Below are 12,112 nucleotides of genomic sequence, written 5' to 3' on the forward strand. Positions count from 1 at the left end.
CTGGTCATATCAATATAGGTATGGGTTAGCCCACACTGGTCATATCAATATAGGTATGGGTTAGCCCACACTGGTCATATCAATATAGGTATGGGCTAGTCCACACTGGTCATATCAATATAGGTATGGGTTAGCCCACACTGGTCATATCAATATAGGTATGGGTTAGCCCACACTGGTCATATCAATATAGGTATGGGTTAGTCCACACTGGTCATATCAATATAGGTATGGGTTAGTCCACACTGGTCATATTAATATTGGTATGGGTTAGCGCACACTGGTCATATTAATATAGGTATGGGTTAGTCCACACTGGTCATATTAATATAGGTATGGGTTAGTCCACACTGGTCATATTAATATAGGTATGGGTTAGTCCACACTGGTCATTTCCATATAGGTATGGGTTAGTCCACACTGATCATATCCATATAGGTATGGGTTAGTCCACACTGGTCATATAAATATAGGTATGGGTTAGTCCACACTGGTCATATTAATATAGGTATGGTTTAGTCCACACTGGTCATATAAATATAGGTATGGGTTAGCCCACACTGGTCATATCAATATAGGTATGGGTTAGTCCACACTGGTCATATCAATATAGGTATGGGTTAGCCCACACTGGTCATATCATTATTGGTATGGTTTAGTCCACACTGGTCATATCAATATAGGTATGGGTTTGTCCACACTTGTCATATCAATATACGTATGGGTTAGCCCACACTGGTCATATCATTATTGGTATGGTTTAGTCCACACTGGTCATATCAATATAGGTATGGGTTTGTCCACACTGGTCATATCAATATAGGTATGGGTTTGTCCACACTGGTCATATCAATATAGGTATGGGTTGGCCCACACTGGTCATATTAATATAGGTATGGGTTAGCCCACACTGGTCATATCAATATAGGTATGGGTTAGTCCACACTGGTCATATCAATATAGGTATGGGTTGGCCCACACTGGTCATATCAATATAGGTATGGGTTAGTCCACACTGGTCATATCAATATAGGTATGGGTTAGTTCACACTGGTCATATCAATATAGGTATGGGTTAGTCCACACTGGTCATATTAATATAGGTATGGGTTAGTCCACACTGGTCATATCAATATAGGTATGGGTTAGTCCACACTGGTCATATTAATATAGGTATGGTTTAGTCCACACTGGTCATATCCATATAGGTATGGGTTAGTCCACACTGGTCATATTAATATAGGTATGTGTTGGCCCACACTGGACATATCAATATAGGTATGGGTTGGCCCACACTGGTCATATTAATATAGGTATGGGTTGGCTCACACTGGTCATATGTGTATAGGTATGGGTTAGCCCACACTGGTCATATCAATATAGGTATGGGTTAGCCCACACTGGTCATATCAATATAGGTATGGGCTAGTCCACACTTTTCATATCAATATAGGTATGGGTTAGCCCACACTGGTCATATCAATATAGGTATGGGTTAGTTCACACTGGTCATATTAATATAGGTATGGGTTAGCCCACACTGGTCATATCAATATAGGTATGGGTTAATCCACACTGGTCATATCAATATAGGGATGGGTTAGTCCACACTGGTCATATCAATATAGATATGGGTTAGCCCACACTGGTCATATCAATATAGGTATGGGTTAGTCCACACTGGTCATATCAATATAGATATGGGTTAGTTCACACTGGTCATATTAATATAGGTATGGGTTAGCCCACACTGGTCATATTAATATAGGTATGGGTTAGCCCACACTGGACACATTAATATAGGTATGGGTTAGCCCACACTGGACACATTAATATAGGTATGGGTTAGCCACACTGGTCATATCAATATAGGTATGGGTTAGCCCACATTGGTCATATCATTATTGGTATGGTTTAGTCCACACTGGTCATATCAATATAGGTATGGGTTAGCCCACACTGGTCATATTAATATAGGTATGGTTTAGTCCACACTGGTCATATCAATATAGGTATGGGTTAGCCACACTGGTCATATTAATATGGGTATGGGTTAGTTCACACTGGTCATATTAATATAGGTATGGGTTAGCCCACACTGGTCATATTAATATAGGTATGGGTTAGCCCACACTGGTCATATCATTATTGGTATGGTTTAGTCCACACTGGTCATATCAATATAGGTATGGGTTAGCCAACACTGGTCATATTAATATAGGTATGGTTTAGTCCACACTGGTCATATCAATATAGGTATGGGTTAGCCACACTGGTCATATTAATATGGGTATGGGTTAGTTCACACTGGTCATATTAATATAGGTATGGGTTAGCCCACACTGGTCATATTAATATAGGTATGGGTTAGCCCACACTGGTCATATCAATATAGGTATGGGTTAGTCCACGCTGGTCATATTAATATAGGTATGGGTTAGCCCACACTGGTCATATCAATATAGGTATGGGTTAGTCCACACTGGTTATATCAATATAGGTATGGGTTAGTCCACACTGGTTATATCAATATAGGTATGGGTTAGCCCACACTGGTCATATCAATATAGGTATGGGTTAGTCCACACTGGTCATATCAATATAGGTATGGGTTAGTTCACACTGGTCATATTAATATAGGTATGGGTTAGCCCACACTGGTCATATTAATATAGGTATGGGTTAGCCCACACTGGTCATACCAATATAGGTATGGGTTAGCCCACACTGGTCATATCAATATAGGTATGGGTTAGCCCACACTGGTCATATCAATATAGGTATGGGTTAGTCCACACTGGTCATATTAATATAGGTATTGGTTAGTCCACACTGGTCATATCAATATAGGTATGGGTTAGTTCACACTGGTCATATCAATATAGGTATGGGTTAGTCCACACTGGTCATATCAATATAGGTATGGGTTTGTCCACACTGGTCATATCAATATAGGTATGGGTTTGTCCACACTGGTCATATCAATATAGGTATGGGTTTGTCCACACTGGTCATATTAATATAGGTATGGGTTAGCCCACACTGGACACATTAATATAGGTATGGGTTAGCCCACACTGGACACATTAATATAGGTATGGGTTAGCCACACTGGTCATATCAATATAGGTATGGGTTGGCCCACACTGGTCATATTAATATAGGTATGGGTTAGCCCACACTGATCATATTAATATAGGTATGGGTTAGTCCACACTGGTCATATCAATATAGGTATGGGTTAGCCCACACTGGTCATATCAATATAGGTATGGGTTAGTCCACACTGGTCATATCAATATAGGTATGGGTTAGTCCTCACTGGTCATATTAATATAGGTATGGGTTAGCCCACACTGGTCATATTAATATAGGTATGGGTTAGCCCACACTGATCATATTAATATAGATATGGGTTAGTCCACTCTGGTCATATCAATATAGGTATGGGTTAGCCCACACTGGTCATATTAATATAGGTATGGGTTAGTCCACACTGGTCATATCAATATAGGTATGGGTTAGCCCACACTGGTCATATTAATATAGGTATAGGTTTGTCCACACTGGTCATATCAATATAGGTATGGGTTAGCCCACACTGGTCATATTAATATAGGTATGGGTTAGTCCACACTGGTCATATCAATATAGGTATGGGTTAGCCCACACTGGTCATATCAATATAGGTATGGGTTAGCCCACACTGGTCATATCAATATAGGTATGGGTTAGTCCACACTGGTCATATCAATATAGGTATGGGTTAGTCCACACTGGTCATATTAATATAGGTATGGGTTAGTCCACACTGGTCATATTAATATAGGTATGGTTTAGTCCACACTGGTCATATCCATATAGGTATGGGTTAGTCCACACTGGTCATATTAATATAGGTATGTGTTGGCCCACACTGGACATATCAATATAGGTATGGGTTGGCCCACACTGGTCATATTAATATAGGTATGGGTTGGCTCACACTGGTCATATGTGTATAGGTATGGGTTAGCCCACACTGGTCATATCAATATAGGTATGGGTTAGCCCACACTGGTCATATCAATATAGGTATGGGCTAGTCCACACTTTTCATATCAATATAGGTATGGGTTAGCCCACACTGGTCATATCAATATAGGTATGGGTTAGTTCACACTGGTCATATTAATATAGGTATGGGTTAGCCCACACTGGTCATATCAATATAGGTATGGGTTAATCCACACTGGTCATATCAATATAGGGATGGGTTAGTCCACACTGGTCATATCAATATAGATATGGGTTAGCCCACACTGGTCATATCAATATAGGTATGGGTTAGTCCACACTGGTCATATCAATATAGATATGGGTTAGTTCACACTGGTCATATTAATATAGGTATGGGTTAGCCCACACTGGTCATATTAATATAGGTATGGGTTAGCCCACACTGGACACATTAATATAGGTATGGGTTAGCCCACACTGGACACATTAATATAGGTATGGGTTAGCCACACTGGTCATATCAATATAGGTATGGGTTAGCCCACATTGGTCATATCATTATTGGTATGGTTTAGTCCACACTGGTCATATCAATATAGGTATGGGTTAGCCCACACTGGTCATATTAATATAGGTATGGTTTAGTCCACACTGGTCATATCAATATAGGTATGGGTTAGCCACACTGGTCATATTAATATGGGTATGGGTTAGTTCACACTGGTCATATTAATATAGGTATGGGTTAGCCCACACTGGTCATATTAATATAGGTATGGGTTAGCCCACACTGGTCATATCATTATTGGTATGGTTTAGTCCACACTGGTCATATCAATATAGGTATGGGTTAGCCAACACTGGTCATATTAATATAGGTATGGTTTAGTCCACACTGGTCATATCAATATAGGTATGGGTTAGCCACACTGGTCATATTAATATGGGTATGGGTTAGTTCACACTGGTCATATTAATATAGGTATGGGTTAGCCCACACTGGTCATATTAATATAGGTATGGGTTAGCCCACACTGGTCATATCAATATAGGTATGGGTTAGTCCACGCTGGTCATATTAATATAGGTATGGGTTAGCCCACACTGGTCATATCAATATAGGTATGGGTTAGTCCACACTGGTTATATCAATATAGGTATGGGTTAGTCCACACTGGTTATATCAATATAGGTATGGGTTAGCCCACACTGGTCATATCAATATAGGTATGGGTTAGTCCACACTGGTCATATCAATATAGGTATGGGTTAGTTCACACTGGTCATATTAATATAGGTATGGGTTAGCCCACACTGGTCATATTAATATAGGTATGGGTTAGCCCACACTGGTCATACCAATATAGGTATGGGTTAGCCCACACTGGTCATATCAATATAGGTATGGGTTAGTCCACACTGGTCATATTAATATAGGTATTGGTTAGTCCACACTGGTCATATCAATATAGGTATGGGTTAGTTCACACTGGTCATATCAATATAGGTATGGGTTAGTCCACACTGGTCATATCAATATAGGTATGGGTTAGTCCACACTGGTCATATCAATATAGGTATGGGTTTGTCCACACTGGTCATATCAATATAGGTATGGGTTTGTCCACACTGGTCATATCAATATAGGTATGGGTTTGTCCACACTGGTCATATTAATATAGGTATGGGTTAGCCCACACTGGACACATTAATATAGGTATGGGTTAGCCCACACTGGACACATTAATATAGGTATGGGTTAGCCACACTGGTCATATCAATATAGGTATGGGTTGGCCCACACTGGTCATATTAATATAGGTATGGGTTAGCCCACACTGATCATATTAATATAGGTATGGGTTAGTCCACACTGGTCATATCAATATAGGTATGGGTTAGCCCACACTGGTCATATCAATATAGGTATGGGTTAGTCCACACTGGTCATATCAATATAGGTATGGGTTAGTCCTCACTGGTCATATTAATATAGGTATGGGTTAGCCCACACTGGTCATATTAATATAGGTATGGGTTAGCCCACACTGATCATATTAATATAGATATGGGTTAGTCCACACTGGTCATATCAATATAGGTATGGGTTAGCCCACACTGGTCATATTAATATAGGTATGGGTTAGTCCACACTGGTCATATCAATATAGGTATGGGTTAGCCCACACTGGTCATATTAATATAGGTATAGGTTTGTCCACACTGGTCATATCAATATAGGTATGGGTTAGCCCACACTGGTCATATTAATATAGGTATGGGTTAGTCCACACTGGTCATATCAATATAGGTATGGGTTAGCCCACACTGGTCATATCAATATAGGTATGGGTTAGCCCACACTGGTCATATCAATATAGGTATGGGTTAGTCCACACTGGTCATATCAATATAGGTATGGGTTAGTCCTCACTGGTCATATTAATATAGGTATGGGTTAGCCCACACTGGTCATATTAATATATGTATGGGTTAGCCCACACTGATCATATTAATATAGGTATGGGTTAGTCCACACTGGTCATATCAATATAGGTATGGGTTAGCCCACACTGGTCATATTAATATAGGTATGGGTTAGTCCACACTGGTCATATCAATATAGGTATGGGTTAGCCCACACTGGTCATATTAATATAGGTATAGGTTTGTCCACACTGGTCATATCCATATAGGTATGGGTTAGTCCGCACTGGTCATATTAATATAGGTATGGGTTAGCCCACACTGATCATATTAATATAGGTATGGGTTAGTCCACACTGGTCATATCAATATAGGTATGGGTTAGCCCACACTGGTCATATTAATATAGGTATGGGTTAGTCCACACTGGTCATATCAATATAGGTATGGGTTAGTCCTCACTGGTCATATCAATATAGGTATGGGTTAGCCCACACTGGTCATATTAATATAGGTATGGGTTAGCCCACACTGATCATATTAATATAGGTATGGGTTAGTCCACACTGGTCATATCAATATAGGTATGGGTTAGCCCACACTGGTCATATCAATATAGGTATGGGTTAGTCCACACTGGTCATATCAATATAGGTATGGGTTAGTCCTCACTGGTCATATTAATATAGATATGGGTTAGCCCACATTGGTCATATCAATATAGGTATGGGTTAGTTCACACTGGTCATATCAATATAGGTATGGGTTAGTCCACACTGGTCATATTAATATAGGTATGGGTTAGTCCACACTGGTCATATCAATATAGGTATGGGTTAGTCCACACTGGTCATATTAATATAGGTATGGTTTAGTCCACACTGGTCATATCCATATAGGTATGGGTTAGTCCACACTGGTCATATTAATATAGGTATGTGTTGGCCCACACTGGACATATCAATATAGGTATGGGTTGGCCCACACTGGTCATATTAATATAGGTATGGGTTGGCTCACACTGGTCATATGTGTATAGGTATGGGTTAGCCCACACTGGTCATATCAATATAGGTATGGGTTAGCCCACACTGGTCATATCAATATAGGTATGGGTTAGCCCACACTGGTCATATCAATATAGGTATGGGTTAGTCCACACTGGTCATATTAATATAGGTATGGGTTAGCCCACTATGGTCATATTAATATAGGTATGGGTTAGCCCACACTGATCATATTAATATAGGTATGGGTTAGTCCACACTGGTCATATCAATATAGGTATGGGTTAGCCCACACTGGTCATATTAATATAGGTATGGGTTAGTCCACACTGGTCATATTAATATAGGTATGGTTTAGTCCACACTGGTCATATCCATATAGGTATGGGTTAGTCCACACTGGTCATATTAATATAGGTATGTGTTGGCCCACACTGGACATATCAATATAGGTATGGGTTGGCCCACACTGGTCATATTAATATAGGTATGGGTTAGCCCACACTGGTCATATCAATATAGGTATGGGTTAGTCCTCACTGGTCATATTAATATAGGTATGGGTTAGCCCACTATGGTCATATTAATATAGGTATGGGTTAGCCCACACTGATCATATTAATATAGGTATGGGTTAGTCCACACTGGTCATATCAATATAGGTATGGGTTAGCCCACACTGGTCATATTAATATAGGTATGGGTTAGTCCACACTGGTCATATCAATATAGGTATGGGTTAGCCCACACTGGTCATATTAATATAGGTATAGGTTTGTCCACACTGGTCATATCCATATAGGTATGGGTTAGTCCACACTGATCATATTAATATAGGTATGGGTTAGTCCACACTGGTCATATCAATATAGGTATGGGTTAGTCCACACTGGTCATATTAATATAGGTATGTGTTGGCCCACACTGGACATATCAATATAGGTATGGGTTGGCCCACACTGGTCATATTAATATAGGTATGGGTTGGCTCACACTGGTCATATGTGTATAGGTATGGGTTAGCCCACACTGGTCATATCAATATAGGTATGGGTTAGCCCACACTGGTCATATCAATATAGGTATGGGTTAGCCCACACTGGTCATATCAATATAGGTATGGGTTAGTCCACACTGGTCATATCAATATAGGTATGGGTTAGTCCTCACTGGTCATATTAATATAGGTATGGGTTAGCCCACTATGGTCATATTAATATAGGTATGGGTTAGCCCACACTGATCATATTAATATAGGTATGGGTTAGTCCACACTGGTCATATCAATATAGGTATGGGTTAGCCCACACTGGTCATATTAATATAGGTATGGGTTAGTCCACACTGGTCATATCAATATAGGTATGGGTTAGCCCACACTGGTCATATTAATATAGGTATAGGTTTGTCCACACTGGTCATATCCATATAGGTATGGGTTAGTCCACACTGATCATATTAATATAGGTATGGGTTAGTCCACACTGGTCATATCAATATAGGTATGGGTTAGTCCACACTGGTCATATCAATATAGGTATGGGTTAGCCCACACTGGTCATATCAATATAGGTATGGGTTAGTCCGCACTGGTCATATTAATATAGGTATGGGTTTGCCCACACTGATCATATTAATATAGGTATGGGTTAGTCCACACTGGTCATATCAATATAGGTATGGGTTAGCCCACACTGGTCATATTAATATAGGTATGGGTTAGCCCACACTGATCATATTAATATAGGTATGGGTTAGTCCACACTGGTCATATCAATATAGGTATGGGTTAGCCCACACTGGTCATATCAATATAGGTATGGGTTAGTCCACACTGGTCATATCAATATTGGTATGGGGTAGTCCTCACTGGTCATATTAATATAGATATGGGTTAGCCCACACTGGTCATATTTAATATAGGTATGGGTTAGCCCACACTGATCATATTAATATAGGTATGGGTTAGTCCACACTGGTCATATCAATATAGGTATGGGTTAGCCCACACTGGTCATATTAATATAGGTATGGGTTAGTCCACACTGGTCATATCAATATAGGTATGGGTTAGCCCACACTGGTCATATTAATATAGGTATAGGTTTGTCCACACTGGTCATATCCATATAGGTATGGGTTAGTCCGCACTGGTCATATTAATATAGGTATGGGTTAGCCCACACTGATCATATTAATATAGGTATGGGTTAGTCCACACTGGTCATATCAATATAGGTATGGGTTAGCCCACACTGGTCATATTAATATAGGTATGGGTTAGCCCACACTGATCATATTAATATAGGTATGGGTTAGTCCACACTGGTCATATCAATATAGGTATGGGTTAGCCCACACTGGTCATATCAATATAGGTATGGGTTAGTCCACACTGGTCATATCATTATAGGTATGGGTTAGTCCTCACTGGTCATATTAATATAGATATGGGTTAGCCCACATTGGTCATATCAATATAGGTATGGGTTAGTTTACACTGGTCATATCAATATAGGTATGGGTTAGTCCACACTGGTCATATTAATATAGGTATGGGTTAGCCCACACTGATCATATTAATATAGGTATGGGTTAGTCCACACTGGTCATATCAATATAGGTATGGGTTAGCCCACACTGGTCATATCAATATAGGTATGGGTTAGTCCACACTGGTCATATCAATATAGGTATGGGTTAGTCCTCACTGGTCATATTAATATAGATATGGGTTAGCCCACATTGGTCATATCAATATAGGTATGGGTTAGTTCACACTGGTCATATCAATATAGATATGGGTTAGTCCACACTGGTCATATTAATATAGGTATGGGTTAGTCCACACTGGTCATATCAATATAGGTATGGGTTAGTCCACACTGGTCATATTAATATAGGTATGGTTTAGTCCACACTGGTCATATCCATATAGGTATGGGTTAGTCCACACTGGTCATATTAATATAGGTATGTGTTGGCCCACACTGGATATATCAATATAGGTATGGGTTGGCCCACACTGATCATATTAATATAGGTATGGGTTAGTTCACACTGGTCATATCAATATAGGTATGGGTTAGCCCACACTGGTCATATTAATATAGGTATGGGTTAGCCCACACTGATCATATTAATATAGGTATGGGTTAGTCCACACTGGTCATATCAATATAGGTATGGGTTAGCCCACACTGGTCATATCAATATAGGTATGGGTTAGTCCACACTGGTCATATCAATATTGGTATGGGGTAGTCCTCACTGGTCATATTAATATAGATATGGGTTAGCCCACACTGGTCATATTTAATATAGGTATGGGTTAGCCCACACTGATCATATTAATATAGGTATGGGTTAGTCCACACTGGTCATATCAATATAGGTATGGGTTAGCCCACACTGGTCATATTAATATAGGTATGGGTTAGTCCACACTGGTCATATCAATATAGGTATGGGTTAGCCCACACTGGTCATATTAATATAGGTATAGGTTTGTCCACACTGGTCATATCCATATAGGTATGGGTTAGTCCGCACTGGTCATATTAATATAGGTATGGGTTAGCCCACACTGATCATATTAATATAGGTATGGGTTAGTCCACACTGGTCATATCAATATAGGTATGGGTTAGCCCACACTGGTTATATTAATATAGGTATGGGTTAGCCCACACTGATCATATTAATATAGGTATGGGTTAGTTCACACTGGTCATATCAATATAGGTATGGGTTAGCCCACACTGGTCATATCAATATAGGTATGGGTTAGTCCACACTGGTCATATCATTATAGGTATGGGTTAGTCCTCACTGGTCATATTAATATAGATATGGGTTAGCCCACATTGGTCATATCAATATAGGTATGGGTTAGTTTACACTGGTCATATCAATATAGGTATGGGTTAGTCCACACTGGTCATATTAATATAGGTATGGGTTAGTCCACACTGGTCATATCAATATAGGTATGGGTTAGTCCACACTGGTCATATTAATATAGGTATGGTTTAGTCCACACTGGTCATATCCATATAGGTATGGGTTAGTCCACACTGGTCATATTAATATAGGTATGTGTTGGCCCACACTGGACATATCAATATAGGTATGGGTTGGCCCACACTGGTCATATTAATATAGGTATGGGTTGGCTCACACTGGTCATATGTGTATAGGTATGGGTTAGCCCACACTGGTCATATCAATATAGGTATGGGTTAGCCCACACTGGTCATATCAATATAGGTATGGGTTAGCCCACACTGGTCATATCAATATAGGTATGGGTTAGTCCACACTGGTCATATCAATATAGGTATGGGTTAGTACTCACTGGTCATATTAATATAGGTATGGGTTAGCCCACACTGGTCATATTAATATAGGTATGGGTTAGCCCACACTGATCATATTAATATAGGTATGGGTTAATCCACACTGGTCATATCAATATAGGTATGGGTTAGCCCACACTGGTCATATTAATATAGGTATGGGTTAGTCCACACTGGTCATATCAATATAGGTATGGGTTTGTCCACACTGGTCATATCAATATAGGTATGGGTTAGCCCACACTGGTCATATCAATATAGGTATGGGTTAGTCCACACTGGTCATATCAATATAGGTATGGGTTAGTCCTCACTGGTCAT

General features: G+C 39.6%; 1 protein-coding gene across 1 annotated transcript in view; it reads left to right on the forward strand.

Moving 5' to 3' along the window:
- LOC102807340 (transient receptor potential cation channel subfamily M member-like 2) overlaps window positions 1-12,112 on the forward strand; it is a 169,015-nt gene that overhangs the window by 118,804 nt on the left and 38,099 nt on the right. The window lies entirely within an intron of this gene.

This window comes from Saccoglossus kowalevskii, chromosome 8, assembly GCF_978046115.1.
Source record: "Saccoglossus kowalevskii chromosome 8, keSacKowa6.1, whole genome shotgun sequence".
NCBI classification, from domain to species: Eukaryota; Metazoa; Hemichordata; class Enteropneusta; family Harrimaniidae; genus Saccoglossus; species Saccoglossus kowalevskii.